Below are 20,255 nucleotides of genomic sequence, written 5' to 3'. Positions count from 1 at the left end.
GGAGCTGGGGTTGGAATTCATATCCGCAATCAGATTATTTTGTGCATTTCTGGTTAGAACTTCCCAGAGAAAACTCTTTTGGAAAATGGCCTCAATATTCATTTTTATCGTGGCATAACAACAATAAAAACAAGGAACAGGGAGTTTTGTTGCTTACTTTATTCAACAATCAATCTACTGCTGAAAGAAGACAGATCTGTGCAGCAGTGAACCGGTCTTAGGACTAAAGAATAGTAAATGGTTATCACCTAATTAACCGTCTCTCTGTAACCAGCTACTCCTGCTTATTTTCAGTCAGGGCTACTGGGAACACACACCCTAGCTTAAAGAGAGACCAACGAGACCACCTGTGCAAGGTTTACAGCACCAAGGGCACTGATGCTGCGGGACGGCGTGAAGCTTCTCATCAAACACACCAAAGGAGGACAGCTGTCAAACATGGCGTCTCGGAGGTAGAAACCTTGAACCCAGAAACAGCACACGGGGCCAGTGTTGCCTTGCAGGGGTAAAGCCGCCTCCTTTGATGCCAGCATCCCATGTGGGCACCGGTTCAAATCCTGGCTGCTCCACTTCCAATCCAGCTCCTTGCTAATAGCCTGGGAAAGCAGTAGATGGCCCAAGTGCTTGGGCCCCTGCACCTACATGGGAGACACAGATGAAGCGCCTGGCTTCAGCGTGGCCTCAGCTGTAGCAGCCAACTGGAGAGTGAGCGAGCAGACAGGTCTGTCTCTGTCTCGCCCTCTCCTTCCGTAACTCTCATCAGTGAATCTAAGGCAGGGAGTGAGACAGGAGCACATACACGGGTGCTGCCCCTGAACTCTGCACAAAATCCCCAGTGCTGCCCTGGTGTCCAGCTGTCTCAGAAAGCCCAACCCTGCTCTCAGTTCTTTCCCTGCCGCGTTGTTTTTCTCTGTGAAAGCCCACCCCCCACGTCCCCTCTGCAGTGACCTGGGAACAGCGAGTTTCGAATAAAGGTGTCTCTGACACAGAGAGGCAGCCCAGCACTCACGGACGCTGAAAGCAACTGGGTTTCCCTTTCTGAGGAGGAACCAGGGATTCCGGCAAATGGTGGCAATCCCTTCTCAAAAACACAGACTAGGAACAAAATTAATGGGCCCCTGCCACCCAACGGGGAAGACCCGGCTGGAGTTCCTGGCTCCTGACTTCAGCTTGGCCCAGCCTGGCCACTGCGGGCACATGGGGAATGAATCACTGGACAGATGAAGACAGCTCACTCACTCGCTTTCTCCCTTTCAAATAAACAAACAATAAATCTTTGAAAACAAAAACCTGATGCACCCCAGTGGAAAACATCTAAGATGTGATGTTCATTCATTTGACAAAATCCTGGCAAGCGTCTCATATGCAGCTGGGGCTTAATTATTGCGGCACTGGGCTATAAGCAGTGAGCACAGTGTCTGCAGTCACGGCCAGGACCACAGAGCCTACCTTGGTCACAAACCAGCAGGCAACACCCAGACCAGGGAGAGCGAGGGAACAGAGGGACAGGGTGTGTGCACTGTGTCACGTGGGAGATGGCTCTAGGAGACAACACCCCTGATGACATGATGGCTGAGTGAAGTGAGGGGCTGGCCACGTGGAGTGGGGTCAACAAGGCAGGGGGAGCATGTGTGAGGGTCCTGGGGCTCAGGCAAGGAGGCTGCAGGTATCTGTGGCACAGCACAATGGGGCTGAATCTGAGGAGCAGAAGAGGGAGGAAATGAGGTCGATGGGCTGGAGCTTTGCTTGCCACTCGGGATCTGGGCTGATGGAGACAGCGTGAAAAGCCATTCGGGATCTGGGCTGATGGAGACAGCGTGAAAAGCCATTCGGGATCTGGGCTGATGGAGACAGCATGAAAAGCCACTCGGGATCTGGGCTGATGGAGACAGCATGAAAAGCCACTCGGGATCTGGGCTGATGGAGACAGTGTGAAAAGCCACTCGGGATCTGGGCTGATGGAGACAGCGTGAAAAGCCATTCGGGATCTGGGCTGATGGAGACAGTGTGAAAAGCCACTCGGGATCTGGGGCTGATGGAGACAGCATGAAAAGCCACTCGGGATCTGGGCTGATGGAGACAGTGTGAAAAGCTGCTCAGGATCTGGGCTGATGGAGACAGCGTGAAAAGCCACTCAGGATCTGGGCTGATGGAGACAGTGTGAAAAGCCACTCGGGATCTGGGCTGATGGAGACAGCGTGAAAAGCCACTCGGGATCTGGGCTGATGGAGACAGTGTGAAAAGCTGCTCGGGATCTGGGCTGATGGAGACAGTGTGAAAAGCCACTCGGGATCTGGGCTGATGGAGACAGTGTGAAAAGCTGCTCAGGATCTGGGCTGATGGAGACAGCGTGAAAAGCCACTCGGGATCTGGGCTGATGGAGGCAGTGTGAAAAGCCACTCGGGATCTGGGCTGATGGAGACAGTGTGAAAAGCCACTCGGGATCTGGGCTGATGGAGACAGCGTGAAAAGCTGCTCAGGATCTGGGCTGATGGAGACAGCGTGAAAAGCCGCTCGGGATCTGGGCTGATGGAGGCAGTGTGAAAAGCTGCTCGGGATCTGGGCTGATGGAGACAGTGTGAAAAGCCACTCGGGATCTGGGCTGATGGAGACAGTGTGAAAAGCCACTGACAGAGCTGAGGGGGAAGGGCACCGGTGACACGTTAGTGATCCTGGCTGTGGTGTGAGGGATGCACTACGCAGAAACAGGCAGGACACAGGGAGCCACTGCTACGGCGACAGGGCATGTGGACGGCAAGGAGACCGAGAAGCAAGACATTTCTGGGTGTCTACCGACAACAGCACTCGTGGGATCAGCTGTGGGGGGAGGGGGGCAGTGATGGCTGCAAGGTTTGACCTGAGAGGGAGGAGGGACCCACGAGAGGCACTCAGGGCCAGGGGCGAGGGAGGCGTCCGGGACAGCGCAGGGCGCGGCAGATTCACCAGCATGAGATGGCAAGCGTGGGGCGAGCCGTGCAGCCTGAACCCTGCAACACCGAGGCAGCGGACGCAGAGGTGGATCAAGCTCCCACTCTAAGCTCGCCTCGTAACGAGCCGTTCACAACCCTAAACGTGAGACATTCTCACCATTCAGTTTTCAGGATACATTTTTTTTTTTAAGATTTTCTTTTTTTATTCGAGAGGGAAAGAGAGAGAGAAAGGTCTTCCTTCCACTGGTTCACCCCCCAAATGGCCACAATGGCTGGAGCTGTGCCGATTTGAAGCCAGGAGCTTCTTCCAGGTTTCAAGGACTTGGGCTATCTTCCACTGCTTTTCTAGGCCATAGCAGAGAGCTGGATTGGAAGAGGAGCATCTGGGACTAGAACTGGCGTCCATATGGGATGCGGACATTGCAGGGGGAACATGAACCTACTGTGCTACTGTGCTGGCCCCTCAGTCTACATTTTTCAAACACTATGATGTGGCCACAGTGACACGGGTTGTTTCTCTGAAAAGATGTCGGGACGTGGATTCGGGCCTGTGTCGGGTTTGAGAAGCTCCAGGCAACGACACAGACAACACTACGGTGTCTGTCTGCTCCAAAAGGTACAGGAGCAGATCTGTGTTCTCAGCCACACTGGGAGGCACAGAGATTAGCGGATTTGTACATGTTCTAAAATCAGCTTAGGTATTTTCAGCCCAAACCAAACCTTGACTTTAATCAGCTCTGTTAAAATCCTTCCAAAAAATGGTCTTGGGTAAGATTGAGAGGGGGCAGTTACTGTGTACAGGGGTGCAGGAGGACAGAGGAATAACTGTGGCTTACGATTAACTGAATATTTTAAAATAGCTCATAAGGAGGATCTGAATGTCTCAACACAAAGCAATGATAAATGTCTGAGCTGATGGATATGCCAGTCACCCCAACAGGTCTGCTGCACGTTGTACTGACGTGCCACACTGTACCCCACAAATAGGAAGTTATTACGTATCTAGCAAAAATAAAAACACACCAAATAGAAATTAAAACAGACTGGGTCTTGCTAAATGAAGAAAGTTACAGCTTGTTCACAAAGTTCACCAACATTCAGCTTTCCATCTCAAATTCACAGGATTAAAAAGAAAAAATGGGGACTGGACCTGTGGCATGGTAGGCTATGCCTCCACCTGCAGTGCTGGCATTCCAGATGGGTGCTGGTTCAAGTTCTGGCTGCTTATCTTCCCACCCAGCTCTCTGCTATGGCCAGGGAAAGCAGAAGATGGTCCCAGTGCTTGGACCCCTGCACCCTCATGGTGGACCCAGAAGAAGCTCCTGTTCCTAGCTTTGGGTTGGCCTAGCTCCAGGTATTGCAGCCATTTGGGGAATGAACCAGCAGATGGAAGACCTTTCTCTCTGTCTCTGTCTGTAACTCTATCTTTCAAATAAATAAACCGTAAAAAAAAAAAAAAAGAAAGAAAGAAAGAGAGAATAAAAATGGGTAGGTGTTGTGGTACACTTGGTTAAGTCTTCTCTGTGAGTACCCACATCCAATGTTGGAGTGCCTGGGATGAAGTCTTGCCTCCACTTATGATCCAGCTTCCTGCTAATGCAGACCCTGGGAGGCAGCAGGTGAGGGATCAAGTACTCAGGATCCTTGCTACTCACACAGGGACACAGACTGAGTTCTAGGATCCTGACTTCAGCGTGGACCAGCCCTGGGGATTGTGGACATTTGGGGATTGAAGCAGCAGCTGAGAGAGAGAGAGAGAGAGAGAGAGAGAGAGAGAGAGCGCGCGATCGCTCTTCATCCCTCTCTGCCTCTCTGTAGCTCTGCTTTTCAAATAAATAATAAGTAAACACTAAAAATAAAGAGTAAGATTCTGACTGCTATATAAGAACTGTGTTTTTTCTTGTTGTATTTGGTGTCAAAATATTAGTTTACTAAACAGCTGCAAAATTACCAAAATAATGCTATTTGTAAATTTACTATTCATCTGTTATAGCATACTTTCATTTTTTTTATAAAGTACAGATTCAAGATTGATGTATGAATAAGGAAAAGAAACCACATAGGAAATGTTTGTAAGTTAGCACTTGGACATTCCCTCAACACTTGCTTTAGTTAATAAATGATGGGATTTCTTTAAGGCACACTATAAAATCACAGCCTATTACTTTATAATTGGAGCAAAAATGGATCCCTCTGCTCTAGTTTGTTTGACAGAATGAAATAAAAATTCTAAGTGAAGAAGAAATGCCAACCATTGTAGAATGTTAAAAGGAAAACAGGGGCGGATGAGGCAGGGTGGCTGGACAAGCCCCGCTTGCGACCTCCAGGCCCTTCATTCCCATTCTCAGCAGAGAAAGGTCCACACCACCAGAGGTGGCCACCTTCCCCGTGCCTGGGGGAGAACGACACTGGACAAATGGAAAAGGGAGGGCTTGGGAAAAGCTGGAGGCAAAGGGGGAAAACTGCCCGAGGTAGCGCAGGGCGGACTGGGCAGAGAGGCATCCGGAAAGAAGATCCCTTCCCGCCGACGTGGCAGCTATGCCCCGTCTCACTCTGAGGGCTGACGGTCACGTTTCTTAAACACGGGGCCTTCTTCATAAAGGGCACAGAGACCTCTCCACCCAGTGGCAGCACCCTCGGAGCGAGATGCTAAATGTGTCCCCTGGACGCAGTCACTGCCCCTGCCAACCCCGACTGGGGCTCTGCAGCTCCCAGGGACCAGCGTGAGGCACAGCAGCTACAACAATACTACCAGGACTTCACATGTGCTGCCGACCCTTCCAGAAACAAGCGCTGTGAAAAGCTTCAAGGCTATCCAACCATCACTATGTGTTTTAGTAAAGTAATGTAATCCTCTCTATGGTATAAATGCTGCAGAAAACCCTCTAAATTGCTGTATTTCTCCTGCTACTCAAATTAGAGATATTTAAGAAAAATTATACTGAATCACAACACACAGCATCCTGCCATAAATAAAATAAAAACATCACTGGATTCGTCACGAGAGGGTTTTCCTTAAGACCATATTGAACAACATGACAGAAAAAAAAAAAAAAAAAAAAAAAAAAAAAGTCTTCAAAATCTGCTACCATTCTTGAAAATAGAATGCCCCAGCAGTTATCTCATAGGCTGGAGAAATAATTTTTAAAGTAATTTCCTCTTCAGAAAGACCCCTGGCGCATCCCCTAGAAATTCGGCAGTTGTCACTCCTGCTGAGCAAGGTCTCCATATCTGAGGAGTGGGCCTTCGATGCAGCACAGGGCCATGATCTTGGCCAGGAGAGAGAATGCAGAAGGGGCCATACAGGATGTCGGGGTCAGTGACCAGCCCCCGCCCTGGGAGGCACCATGGCCTGAAGCTCAACTCCGCCCGGTGCATCGCCCCTTGTCTCCCAGGCCACTGCTCTTCCTTGACAGATAGGGAAACTGAGGCGCAGCAGGTCCTGGGAGCTGCACAAGGCCCCACGCTAGAAGTAGGGCTATTTTTATGGAAATATTTACTTTCATTTATACCTGCAAGGCAGAGAAAGAGACAGACACAGATCTCCCACCCACTGGCTCAACCAAATGCCTGCAACAGCCTGGGCTGGGACAAGCCAGAGCCAAAGCCCTCAACTCAATCAGCACCCACCACATGGGTGGCAGGGACCCAGATTCGGAGCCTGTGCCTCCCAGGGCGTGTGTGAGCAGGAAGCTGGATCAGGCAGAACTTGAATCCAGGCCCTCCAAAATGGGACGTGGGCGACGTCACCGCCGCCAGCAGAGCTACTACTTAAGATGTCTAACAGGAGATGGAGTTTCCTACCCTACAAAGATCACCTGGGGTAACTCCTAGGCAGGCACACAGCTGAGCACCTGCTGAATGCTCTATTACTCAGCTGCATTCCCTAGAACGTACTGAACTCTTCTGGTGCTGTTTCCCAGGGACTCCCACATCCTGCCGGAGGGCAGGTGTCATTGCGCTCCCTTCCACAAAGGGGAACTTGAGGGAGTGGCCCTATGGCAAGAAGTGGCAACACTGGCGTTCAGACGGGAGACTCTGTGCCAGCCTGAAAAGCCAAAGACAGTCCCTGGGAGCTCTCGCAGGGAGGGCAGCTGCTTAGCAAATCTCTGCCTGCCTTGCCCTGCCTCTAGTGGCTGGATCCAGAGGACTGTGTTTCTGAACAGAACATAACTACTTACTCCACAAACGTGAATACAAGAATGACTCCAAAGCACTGGGAGGGATCATTTTAAAAAGTGCCCAGATGGGGCCAGCATTGTGGCACAGTGGGTTAAGCCACTTCCTAGGATGCCAGCATCCCACGTTCCCAATACTTAGAGTCCCAGCTGCTGCACTTTAGATGCAGCTCCCTGTGAAAGCAGAGAAGAGGGCCCAAATGCTTAGGACCCTGCCACACACAAGGGAGACCCAAATAGAGACGCAGACTCAGCCTAGCTCAGTCTCAGCTGTTATGGCCACTTGGGAAGTGAACCAGTAGATGGAAGATCTCTCGATCTCTCAATCTCTCCCCCCACCCCAACTCTTTCAAATTAATAAAATAAATCTTAAAATCAATGAAGCAGGGGCTGGCGCTGTGGCATAGTGGGTAAAGCCGCCGCCTGCAGTGCCAGCATCTCATATGGGCACCAATTCGAGTCCCAGCTGCTCCACTTCCCATCCAGCTCTCTGCTGTGGCCTGGGAAAGCAGTAGAAGATGACCCAAGTGCTTGGGCCCCTGCACCCACGTGGGAGACCCAGAAGAGGCTTCTGGCTCCTGGCTTCAGATCGGCACAGTTCTGGCTATTGCAGCCAAGTGGGGAGTGACTCAGTGGATGGAAGACCTCTCTCTCTTTCTGCCTCTCCTTCTCTCTGTGTGTGTAACTCTGACTTTCAAATAAATAAATAAATCTTTTTAAAAAATCAGTCAAGCAAACAAAGAAAAAGCCAGTGCCCACAGACCAGGCATAGGGCACTGCCCACAGTGCTATATTCACTGTCTCTCTCTCCAAACGTCAGAATCACCTGCATCAGAACAGACAAAAGCCATCCTGCCAAACTGCCCAGGCCTCTGCCGAGAGTACAGCAAACAGCAAGGAACGCACTGCTCACACTTATCCTCCTATGCTGGCTGCCGGGCCTCCATTTCACAAATGAGAGAGCGAGAGCGAGCGAGCGAGCCCCTCCCTCTGTGTGGCTCCTGCACGGGGTCTCACATCTTGGGAGACTACTCCCCTGAAGGTGGGATTTGCCCAGCAGTAGACTGTGGCAACGCTGGAGGAATCAGGAAGCAGAGGCTGATGAGGGAAGGCAGAGGCCCCACTCAGCCGAGGAGAAACTCATCTCGGAAATCAAGGACGAGGAGGGCGTCGCGGCGAAGCGCCCGCGCCGACCCGAGAGCGCGCCTGCGAGCTGGGACGCGGGGCGCAGCCGGCTGGGTTCTCGCTCACAGCAGATTCGCAAACGTGAGCATCATTATCTGATTGTGTGTGCTGTTCATCAGTGCCAGCCTGATTAGATTTGATAAACTAAATTTGTGTGGCTTGGCATCCACGGAAAAAAGAAGTGATTTTCCCCCCAAGGAAACACAGCTTCTACTTCAGCAGGCTGGAGCAGCCGTGGGACGTGCCAGGGAGGCGGAATGCAGAAGGACCTTTCTCAGGACCCCGTGAAAGGGGCTGTGAGGGCACCCGGGCCGGCTGAACCATGGCTATCTAACCGCGGAGGCAGTGACTGGGGACTAGCTGACACCTCAAAGCTCCCAGGACGATGGCCTAAGGCAATGAGCTGAAAGTCCAGGAGGAATGGAGCCCAAGGCAGAATTGCAAAGATCTGAAAAGGGAAGACCAGCAGACAAGATAAACAACAGGACTTCAGAGGTGAGGATCTGGGGGCGGTGGGAGCTGTGGTAACGCAGGATAAACAAGGCTGATGGCGAACTGTGCCATCTACACTCAGACACCTTGCAGCACGGGACATGGGGGGCGAGCGATCATCCGTCAGTCATGAAGCTTTGGGGAGTCTGCTGCTCCTCATTCGGCACCGCCAGGTGTCCCGGCAAATGAGCTGCGTGAGGTAGGAGAGGGAGGCCTGATTCATCATTGCTTTCAATGAAGCTTTCCTGCCACACCGGAAGTCAAAGGACCACACAAAACCCCAATGCCCAGAATATGCAAATGGTATTTTTTGCTCCCTTCTCTGTCCACACTGACTTTATTATAACACACACAGACTTCAGCACAGCAAACGCCACACACCACTCTGGTCTCTCTGAATGCCCAATCTGGCGTGGAAATCAGCGCTTGCAGGGTGCCCTTCGCACCACGACTTCCCCGGCTCTGCTCTCCGCGGCCGCACTCCCAGTTCTTGGAGCGCTCGTTTTAATGCACGATTGTTTCATGATACAATACGGCAAATTGCAAATTACGTTTGGCTCAAGGAGTGATTATGAAAAACACTCTCTCTGGCGCCTTTGCTCGGATAACTCCGATAATAATGAGAGATTGATTGAGCTCTGAGCAGTCCAAGAGACGAGAAGGGTCAATTTGAACATTTCTATTAAGCTTCTTTTGTTCAACCCCACACTTTGCCGGGTCAGAGGCGAATAATCACACCCTTCATCCCGTTACCATGGTTTTCCTTTCCCCGAAAGCATCAGAACAATCCAGTAAGTGGTGCAGCCCCCGAGGCAGTCCCAGTAAGAAACGCTAATGAGCCCGAAGTCACAAAAACACATCCATCTAAAGGGGCACTTGAAAGAGGGAAAAGGCAAAGGCAGACCTGTATTTTGCTACGCACCTTTCTCTATTAGGACAAAGGACAGGAGTCTTCAGTAACAGAACAATCCAAGGAACTCCCTGGCCTTCTGCATGTCTGATACTAAATCTGGGATCCTGGCTGCAAACCCCTATGGGGTAACGCGGTAAGAAACTGCTAGAACAAGGGTGTGGCTTGGAGTTTGAAACACTTGCAATGAAACACGCACAGCAGACCCAGCCTTACAGCCCCACTGTCTCCTCACCCTTCAAAGTTTACCAAGCAGATGAAAGTCACAAAGACAGAGAACTTGGTTACTGAAGTTCCAAGAAAAAAAAAGTCACAGATTTTTTTTCTGTCGGAATCCTGTGAACTCTGGGAAATGAAACTTCCCCAACGGCCTCATTATCTGTCAAGTTAGAACGTCAGTCAGCACTTTTTGCTGTTGATTGCGGGAAACAATTCCTGTTGTTCACACTTCTTGGAGAATGCTCTCTACAGACTAAATTAAAAGGTGGAGACTTCCATTTTTTATCTTCAGTCGATTTGCATGCTCGGATTTTAAGAAGCTGGCATGCTTTCTTCTAAAGAAAAATGTATTTATTTATGCAGAAGGCAGAGTGATCTTCCATCCATTAGCTGAGTCCCCAGGCAGCTGCAATAGTCTGGGCTGGGTCAAGCCGAAGCCAGGAACACGGAACTCTATCTGGGTCTCCCACGTAGGGAGACACCTGGGCCATCCTCCACGGCCTTCCCAGCGCATTAGCAGGGAGCTGGATCAGAAGCGGAGCAGCAGGGACTCCAAGTGGCGCCCATCCAGGGTGCCAGCATCGCGAGCCATTGCTTAGCCCAGCGTGCCGCACACCAGTCCCTCTGACAACATGCTTTAGAGCAGGCATGCGGCACTTTTTCTGCCAAGGGCCACTGGCAGAATTAGAATATCATTAGCAGGCCGTACAAACTATCAACTTAAAATTGGCCTGCTATAGATTTACCAAATTTCGCACCCTGCCTGCAGTTGCCTTGGCAGAGCCAGATGGAATGATCTCACTGGCCCTGCATGGCCCACAGGCCAGACTCTCCCCACCCTTGCTTTCAAAGCCCAGGTAGAGGGCTTTCCAAGCAACACCTGAAGAACTGGAAGTCACACCTACCTCTGAGAACAGGCGGGACAAGCTGATACCTGCCCACGTGGCAGGCTCCCAAGCCGGGCATCACACCACACCCTCGGACGACATGGGACTCCAGATGACACCTGGGTGTAAAAGCTGTGTCATGCTACACGCCTGGTCCCAGACCTGAGACCAAAAGGTGGCCGTGACTTCTCCCCAAAAGCTCTGTCCCTGCTGTGTGCTAGGGCACCACTCACCCAGGATGCACAGTGCTGAGTCACTGCTGACTCAGTGGTGGTTAAGAGCCCAGCTGGGACCTGAGAACTGAACTCCAGGGGTGGTTTCAGGATGGAGCAACAAGGGGTCAGAGGAAGGAGACTCGCCCACAGCCTCGTCCCTAGGAACACCTCCCATGTGAAGGGAATCTGGGGATCCACCCAACATCACCCCCATTCTCCCTTATGTGCCTACACAGTGCAACACACAGAACAGAAGCCACGGATTTGTGCACCGACCTGCGATTCCTGCTGTCCCGACTCACATCCATGCTCTGAACTGCCCCAGCTGCACTGCCTGCCGTGTGGCTGCACACACTGCGTGGCCTTGCTGATGATCACAGGCCACAGAAGAAAGCATGTGGTGTGCGTCCCAGGCACTGTCCTGATACCACTGGCAACGCCAAAGTTCGCACCCTGGCTAGCACGCCAGGAACAAGAACACTCTGTGCAGGTGCTTCTCCACCAAAACCAAGAGGTTCCAAGGCACCCGAGCCCATGCAGTCAGCAGCAGAGTGCTAGGACTGAGGGCTCAGACCCCCAAACCAGAAAGACACAGCACATTCGATGCGGGGTGACTGGCGCTACTTAAAGATAATGCAGACACTCTCTACACAAACAGTGGCAGCAAATATTAAGTGCAATCAGGTTTTCCAGCACAGCAGACATCAGCAGAAACCATGGCTCCATGAGACCATTTTCCGATGAAAGTCGCCACACAGCTTTGCTCCCTCACTCCGGGTTCCGGCTCTGGGCCCCCTGCCTGTGGGAAATCACTACCCCGTAAGTGGCAGATACGGTGTTGTCCACCACTGTGGTCTACTCCCTGTCTTTTTGGTTGAACCGAAATGACCAGCAGTGTCTGGGCCCAGCTGACGGGGTGAGGGCACGCGGCAGCCCAGGGCTAGGAGGTAGCAGTGCCACGTGGCCTCAGCTACAGCAGGTGCTGTCGGGGGCCTCTCCACTGTCCATTCTCCCCAACTTGGTTGGGCGAGGAAATGCACCTGGCTGAGCTGAAACTTCACTCCTTGAAAACCAGTGTTTAGCCGGCGCCGCGGCTCACTAGGCTAATCCTCCGCCTTGCAGCGCCGGCACACCGGGTTCTAGCCCCGGTCAGGGTGCCGGATTCTGTCCCGGTTGCCCCTCTTCCAGGCCAGCTCTCTGCTGTGGCCAGGGAGTACAGTGGAGGATGGCCCAAGTGCTTGGGCCCTACACCCCATGGGAGACCAGGATAAGTACCTGGCTCCTGGCTTCGGATCAGCACGATCCGCCAGCCACAGCGCACCAGCTGCGGCGGCCATTGGAGGGTGAACCAATGACAAAGTAAGACCTTTCTCTCTGTCTCTCTCTCTCACTGTCCACTCTGCCTGTCAAAAAAAAAAAGAAAAAAAAGAAAAAAGAGAAAAAAGAAAACCAGTGTTTGGCAACCACAAACCCCACAGCCAGGATGCTGGGCCCCTGTGCAGCTGTACTTCTGCCTGGCTCTCCGACACAAAGCCACACAGCACCCTAAGCTGAACTCACCCAACCTCTGTGTGCCTCAATGTCGTCTTTGCTAAAACCCTCTCCCCTGCCCCCAGAGCTGCAGGTTCACCGTGAGGACTGAATGAATTAAGCATCACCAAGTGTTGGCATGCCTAAGAGCAGGTCAGTGCATAGAAGCTATTTTATAATCCTTGTCCTGCCTTAGCTTCTGGTTCACGGGAACCAATGCCTAAGATTTCTGGGGAAAACCCTCAGAAAGCGGCTGACGCTGATTTCTCGCTTTCTTCCTCCTTCTTGCTTGGAATGCTGACAGGACGGCGTGAGCTGACGTCTGGAGCTGACGCTGAGTGCAGAAACAGGTGTCGAGACGCCAAGCTTACAGCAGCATCGCTCACAACGGCACCCTCGTGGATCAGTGCACACAGTGGGGTCTACCAACACAGTGCAGGTTCCCTCAGCCTCAAACGGGAGGGAACTGCACTGCACTCGTGGCGGGGTGACATGTGCGGGTGCTGCACAAGCGAAATCAGCCTGCCGCAGACAGACTGACCCTCTGAGAAGTCTCTGGTTTGCGGTCTGAGTCAACCTCAGACACAGAACAGTGGATGCCGGATGGAAGGGGGTTAGTGTATGGTCAATCCAGAGTGCCAGTCATCAGGATGGCAATGGCCCTGCAAGCGGACAACTGCACAAGGCCAGAAAGCCCAGCCCACAGACCTAGAGCAACATAGCCATGCCCCTGCCACACATTCATTACTAGAGCCACAGGCACGAATGAGACGTGACCCATGGGGTCCCTTCTCCAATGCCAGGTGCGACTCTCCCTTGGGTAGAGGCAGACAGCATCACACACGTAAAGTCCTTTCCCTGTGACTCGACAGCCGCCCATCGGCTGCACCTGACACATGTCTGGGAGAAAAGGCCCATCCCGCTGCTGAGCAGGCTAACGGGAAACAGACGGGAAACCCTGCTTTAGGGACGCCCAGAACGTCCCTCTCGCAGGAGAAGTAATGCTCAGAGGAATTTGCCAGACTAAACAGATGGAGCTACAGAGAATAAATTACAGGACCTTGAGAAGAAAAGGCCCGTATGGACAAAGCTGTATCAAAATGTGAAACCTTCCCAAAAGAGAATTTCAAAGGCAAAATGTCAGATTTTTTTTTTCCTATTTGTTCACTGAAATTGAACAAGTAACACAGTTAAGGATTATAATGGCATATAACTGATCAAATAATAGCTAACTAATTATATTACCCCCTTTCTAAAAATAGCCCATAATACTTTCTTATAACACATTAAAAAAATAAAAATTGTGTGACAGGAGAAAATACATATAATTCCATACCTTCTTGGGAAAAACATTCCCAGAAAGAAATCTCGTTAATTTTTTTCATGCAAACACCATACAGTGAATAAAAGGATGTTTTGTAAAATTAAAAATGTACATAAAAGAGTAACAACAAGGTTTTGAAAAGACGCTTGCAGGCAGGGATAGTCGCCGAACCGCCTTTACAAAAGGTCCACACACATGGTAAGCACATCCAGCCAGCAACCTGAGGACTGTGCACACAGCACGAGACACTGAGCACTCCAAGGACTCCACGTCCCCTTGGGTAGGACAGAAATGGCGAGTACCACTGTCCTGAAAAATGAAGTGTTTTGCAAATCACTGCTGATCAGCTTTTTAGAGGTTTACTTTATTTGAACAGCAGAGTGATGAAAGAACAGAGAGACACAGCTCTTCTGTCCATTGGTTCATTCCCCAAATGGCCACAATGGCCAGGTCTGGGGCAGGTGGAAGCCAGGAGCAAAGAATTTCATTGTGGTCTCCCACGTGCGTGCAGGGGCCCAAGCACTTGGGCCATCTTCTGCTGCTTTCCTAGGCCATCAGCAGGGAGCCAGACTGCAAGCACAGTAGCTGCTGTAATAGGGGATGTTGGCCTTGCAGGAAGCAGCTTAACCCACTGTGTCACAACAGCGGTCCCCATTACGGTGGGCAGAAGCCCTTGGGAATCTTGGGGACATAGCCTGGCCCTCGTCTTGTGTAATAACAGGCAAATATCACAGTGTTTTCTTTAAAGGTTTCCAAGAAAGGTCATTTTAAAGCTGGCCTTGGAAGAAACAGGTGATTTCTCTGCCCTAAGCGCTTTCCTTGTTCTGCAAACACGAGGGAGGACGGAACTAAGTCAGCGTGGCAGAGCCGGCAGGAGAGGACATGGGCCGGCAGCACCACCACCACCTACACAGAAGCCAACAGCACACAGCAAATGAAAAGCTTGTTCACCATGGAACTGATGAGGGCCCTGGACCAGCAACACCACACACTATACTTGGCCTTCCTCTGAGGTGCACCCTGGTAATAATTCACCTAAAACTCAACTCCCCACACCCTAAGTTCTCCAGTCCTCCGTGGAAATGTACAGTTGGGGTTAATACAACACCGAAAACATCACCTCCGCTGCAGAAGACATGGGAAACCCAGTCTTGGCTTCCTGTCTGTGTGGGAATGTTGGGGAAGAGCTTCTCTCCTCAATCAGTTAACATGCACTGTCCTTTACCAGGGCAAACATTGGCACTGGGGACTGCACCTGCGCTGGGCATTGCATGACGACGGGGACACCCTCTGAGGGCTCCCTGACACCCAGGCCGGGCCTCTCCACGTCCCTCGGGTGCACAGCTGACCAACACCACACACAGCCTTCACAAACACACTCTCCCATCCTCCTCACCTCTCCAGACACCTGCACTCCACCCACAACATGGGCTTCCTCTGCCCGAGCCCCTGCCCACAGCTAGTCCCACTACATTTTTTAAAAATGTTTTTTTGACAGGCAGAGTGGACAGTGAGAGAGAGACAAAGGTCTTCCTTTGCCGTTGGTTCACCCTCCAATGACCGCTGCGGCCAGCGCGCTGCAGCCGGCACACCGCGCTGATCTGAAGCCAGGAGCCAGGTGCTTCTCCTGGTCTCCCATGGGGTGCAGGGCCCAAGGACTTGGGCCATCCTCCACTGCACTCCCGGGCCACAGCAGAGAGCTGGCCCAGAAGAGGGGCAACCAGGACAGAATCTGGCTCCCCGACCGGGGCTAGAACCCGGTGTGCCGGCACCGGGATTAGCCGAGTGAGCCGCGGCACCGGCCAGCTAGCCCCACTATAAGAAGGGACCTCAGACCTCTGGCCCTGGCTTGTTCCCCACTCTGCCTGGCTCCAGGCATGACCTTCCATGTCCAGCTCAGCCCTCCCCTGGTTCCACTGGGAGCCCTTGTGGACATGGCAGATCCTACACATCCCACAGGGTCCGCATGTGATCTCCCCCCGAGACTTTCATGCTAGGGTATGACGGTCTGCCCCGCTGACCAGGTCCCCTCTCCCTCTGCGTTCAGCACCTAAGCGAACAACCGAGTCCCCTGGAGTCCACCTCTGGAGGGAAGCTCATCTCCGTCCTCAGCCACCAGCAGGTCTGGCTGCAATTTTCACCACAGTCACCCAAAAAGGGACCTGGTCTCACGCAGCTCTGCTCTACCCAGGGATTCACGTGCTAATGTGTTCAACATTGTGCACTGGGGCAGGGGTGGTGGCCCAGCAGGTTAGGCTGCTGCTTGGGAGGCCAGTATTCTGCCTCCCAGTGCCTGGGTCTGAGGCCCCTCTCTGCTTCCAGTCCAGCTCCCTGCTGCTGTGCACCCAGGGTAGCAGCAGGTGATGGCCCACGTACTTGGGTCCCGGTCACCCAAGTGCAAAACTTGGATGCAGCTCCAGGCTCAGCTGCAGTGGGCTTCTGGAGAGTGAACCAATGCTGGGAGATCTCTTTCTGTTCCTCTTTCAAACAAATACAAAATAAACTTTAAAAGCTGTCAGTTTCATCAAGGCCATAGCTACCTACCACCTAAGACAAGAGGACTTCCATCACTGAAGTACTTTTTAAGATTTTATTTATTTGAGAGGTAGTTACAGAGAGGGAGACAGAGAGAGAAAGGTCTTCCATCAGCTGGTTCACTCCCTAAATGGCCGCAAAGGCCAGAGCTAGGTGGATCTGAAGCCAGGAGCTTCCTCTAGGAATTCAGGAAGTTAAACTTGGGATGCACTTCTAATGCCTGAAATCAGGTTGAAAGCAGAACTGGCTAAAAACACGCGTTCCCCACAGTCAGTGGAAGTCAGTGAAGGCTGGGAGGGAGGCACTCACTTGGGTACAAGGTACACAGCCCTGAGTGGCCCCGCAGGAGGCAGCCCGAGGGCGTGTGCTGCACAGGGTGTGGAGCAGCCACTGAGTCTGCAGGGTTGGGTCATGGGTGGCACAGGTGCGGCCGGGCGAGGTGCAGAGGAATCTGTAGAGGGTTGGTAGAGCAAAGGAAGCCTGCAAGTGTTTCTTAGCAGTGAGAGGAGAACATAAAGAAATAACTGTAGCAGAGCCAGACAGGAGGCTGCACAGGGGTGCAGAGCAGCCCAGGACTCCAAGGCCACGGAAGGAGAGCAGCAGGAGGGAAGGGGTCTCATAATCACCATCCTCAGGGCCTCCGTGTACGGTGGTCAGTGAAGGCATGGGCAGGGGCCAGGGGGATGTGGCCGGCGGCCGTGTTTAAATGAGAAATGCGATCCCTCTCTGAGACAGAAAGGCCCACAGACAGAGAGCTACACCAATCAAGGAGGAACTAAAAAGTTCAAGTTCAGAACTACTAACTTCTACACTTCCAAGCTCCAGTGAAAGGAATCTTCACAGTGCACACAACAGCAACGCCACGTCACATGGCAGAAGGCACAGCCCCCCAGGAGGGGTGCGTGGGCTGGGTGGAGGTTGCCCTATGACCCCACCCAGGGAGTCGCCACCACCAGAGCACAGGGTGACCGTGGTGAGCCGCCGCTCTCCCATCGTCAGTGTTTCTCTTTGCCGACAAGTCAGGGCCGAGAACAGCCCTGTGAGGGCTGTGGGTTGCTGTGAGGATTAAATAGCTGCGCTGTTGCAAACGGCGTGCTCAGCAGAACGTGCGCCTGCACAGACACGCAAGGAGCTGACTGCCGGCGGCCGCAAGGGTGGAGGACGCCAGTCCGGGGGTGCCTCGTCCTGGGGAAAGTCTCACGGACCAGCAGCTCCCCCACGACGCCTGAATGGCGGGTCTGGGGTGCCAATGGCCCCTGAGTCCGCTGGCAGAGGAGAAATGGAGGAACTGACAACCGTGAGCGCCTTTGACTTCATCTTCCTTCAACCTCCCTGCACGCAGAGGTAAGCCGTCTCCACTTGTTTTTCTAACCTGAAGCTGTTGCGTAAGCCCAGAGAAAGAGCTATTGTTAGCTGCAGCTGTGATATAGATTCAGGAACGCTATAAACCCAGGGACCCTCACAGCATGAAGCCACCCCCACTGGAGGGAAGACTCCGGCCTGCAGGGGAAGAGTTGGGCCCAGGTGGCTCAATGGGTGCGGATCCCTAGTGCCCCTGTGGGCCAGGCAGGAGCCGGGTGTCGGCTGCCCTGGCGTAGGGGTGGCCTGCAGGAGAATGTGGCCCTGTGCCAACTCCCCCTGCTGTGGCATATGACTTTAGCTTCTCTATGAGGCCTGCCATCCTGTGGGTGGGAAGACATCACCAGGGTAGATTTAATGCCAGCTCCGCATTGGACTCTATGTCCCCTCAAGGACACAACACCCAGCCTCAAAGATGAGAATTGCCTGGCATGACTGGGCAGGAGTCTGAGGTACCTGGGGCCGTTTCCATCACCCATGGCCACCAGCAGCCAAGAAAGACAGGCGGACATAATGTGAACCTCAGGTTGTAGTGGCTGCCCATGACAGAGAAAGTACCCGGGAACACTCACATGGTGGCCAGCGGCAGAGAAAGTGGAGTGAGGTAACAGGGGACACTCACGTGGCCAGCAGCCACAACAGAGAAAAACGACGCTGACGTAAGGGGGGATGCTCACGTGGCAGCCAGCAGCGGTAGTATCAGCCCTGAAGTGACAGGGAACACTCACGTGGCCAGTGGCGCCCAGCAGCAGACAAAGCAGCATTAAGATAAGGTGGGAGACACACGTGGCCCATGCTGCCAGCGGCAGAGAAGTGGTCTCATGTAAAGGGGAATGCTCACAGGGGGGCCAGTGGTAGACAAAGTGGTGCTGAGGTAACAGGGGACATTCCCGTGGCTGGTGGCCGCATCAGAGAAAACCAGGCTGAACTTTCACGTGGCCCATGGCTGACGGTGGCAAAGAAAGCATGGCTGATGTATTGGGAATGATCATGTGGGGGCCAGTGGCAGAGAAATTGGCACTGAAGTAACAGGGGTTACTCCCGTGGCTGGTGGCTGCATCAGAGAAAACCATGCTTAACACTCACGTGGCCCATGGCTGCCGGTGGCAAAGAAAGCATGGCTGACGTAACAGGAAAGCTCATGTGGGGGCCAGTGACAGAAAAAGTGGTACCGAGGTAACAAGAAACACTCCTGTGGTCGGTGGCCACATCAGAGTAAACCACGCTGAACGCTCACGTGGCCCATGGCCACCAGCGACAAAGTACCCCTGAGGTAATGGGGCAACTCACGTGGTGGCCAACGGCAGAGAAAGTGGCCCTGAAGTGGCGGAGAACACTCACGTGGCCAGTTGCGCCCAGCAGCAGAGAAAGCGGTGCTGACTTGACAGGGGAACACACAAGGCTGTGGCCACCAGCAGTGGAGAATGTCTGCCCGAGGTTAACAGGGAACATTTACGTGGCCGCCAGCGGCAGAGAACGCAGTGCTGAGGTAATGGAGAATGCTCACGGGGCCATGACCACCAGTTCTCTGCCACAACGGGGAACATTCACGTGGGGGCCAGCAGCAGAGAAAACAACATTGACAGATGGGGTAAACACCTGCGGTCCACGACCACCAGCGGCAGAGACAGAGAAACCGACGTAACAGGAATGCTCACGTGCCCGCAGTTGTCCCTGCGTGGCTGACCTAGCTGGGAACGCTCACGTGGGGGCCAGCGTCCTGGCGTGGCTGAGCCAGCAGGGAACGCTCAGGAAGGGGCCGGCGTCCTGGTGTGGCTGTGGTAACGGGAACACTTGGGTAGGGGCCGAAGTCCAGCATGGCTGAGGTAACGGGAACGCTCGGGTAGGGGCCAGCGTCCCAGTGTGGCTGAGGTAACGGGAACGCTCGGGTAGGGGCCGATGGCAGAGAGAAGTGAACGCAACAACAAAGGACACCAAGCAGATCAGGGGCCATGAAGAAGGGCTGTCCCCTCCCTCGGGGCAGAGACCACGGGCCCACTTCCCACAGCCAGGGCTCCACACAGACACAGCTGGCCGCTGACGCTGGCCACTCTCAGCCCTCCGGTGTCCGGCAGTGTGGATGGCACCAGAGGCAGACCCTGGCTCAAGGATTCAGAGAGGAAGTGGGGTCCTGTGGGAGGGAGTCCTCCCCCATCTCCCCAACGCAAGGGGCGCACCTAAGTAAGGGCAAGGCCTGATCAGGCCTGCTGGGGGGTGTGTTCCTGATCCCAGGAGCTAAGGGGCTAGAAGTCACTTCCTCCACGTGAGAACCCAGAGGGCCAGGCATCGGGGACCTCAACCCGGGCTTTGGAGCGCTGGTGGGGCTCCCCAAGGGGGTGTTACCCCCAGCAGAGCCAGATGGAGACACAGGGCTCCAGGCACAGAGGCAGAGCCTGGCTACAGAGGAGTCCCAAGGACCAGCTCGTAGACACTTCCTGGGTTCTGCCCCTGCCACTCCCCTCTTCCTCCGATGATGGCTGCCACCCTCCAG

The 20,255-nt window shown here is 53.3% G+C and overlaps 1 protein-coding gene across 22 annotated transcripts in view; it reads right to left on the bottom strand.

The window, feature by feature from the left end:
- Positions 1-20,255, bottom strand: part of PARD3 (par-3 family cell polarity regulator) — a 507,188-nt gene that overhangs the window by 142,246 nt on the left and 344,687 nt on the right. The gene's annotated exons all lie outside the window — the stretch shown is intronic.

Source organism: Oryctolagus cuniculus, chromosome 13, assembly GCF_964237555.1.
Source record: "Oryctolagus cuniculus chromosome 13, mOryCun1.1, whole genome shotgun sequence".
Taxonomy (NCBI): Eukaryota; Metazoa; Chordata; class Mammalia; order Lagomorpha; family Leporidae; genus Oryctolagus; species Oryctolagus cuniculus.
This window is presented reverse-complemented; position numbering and strand designations above follow the sequence as displayed.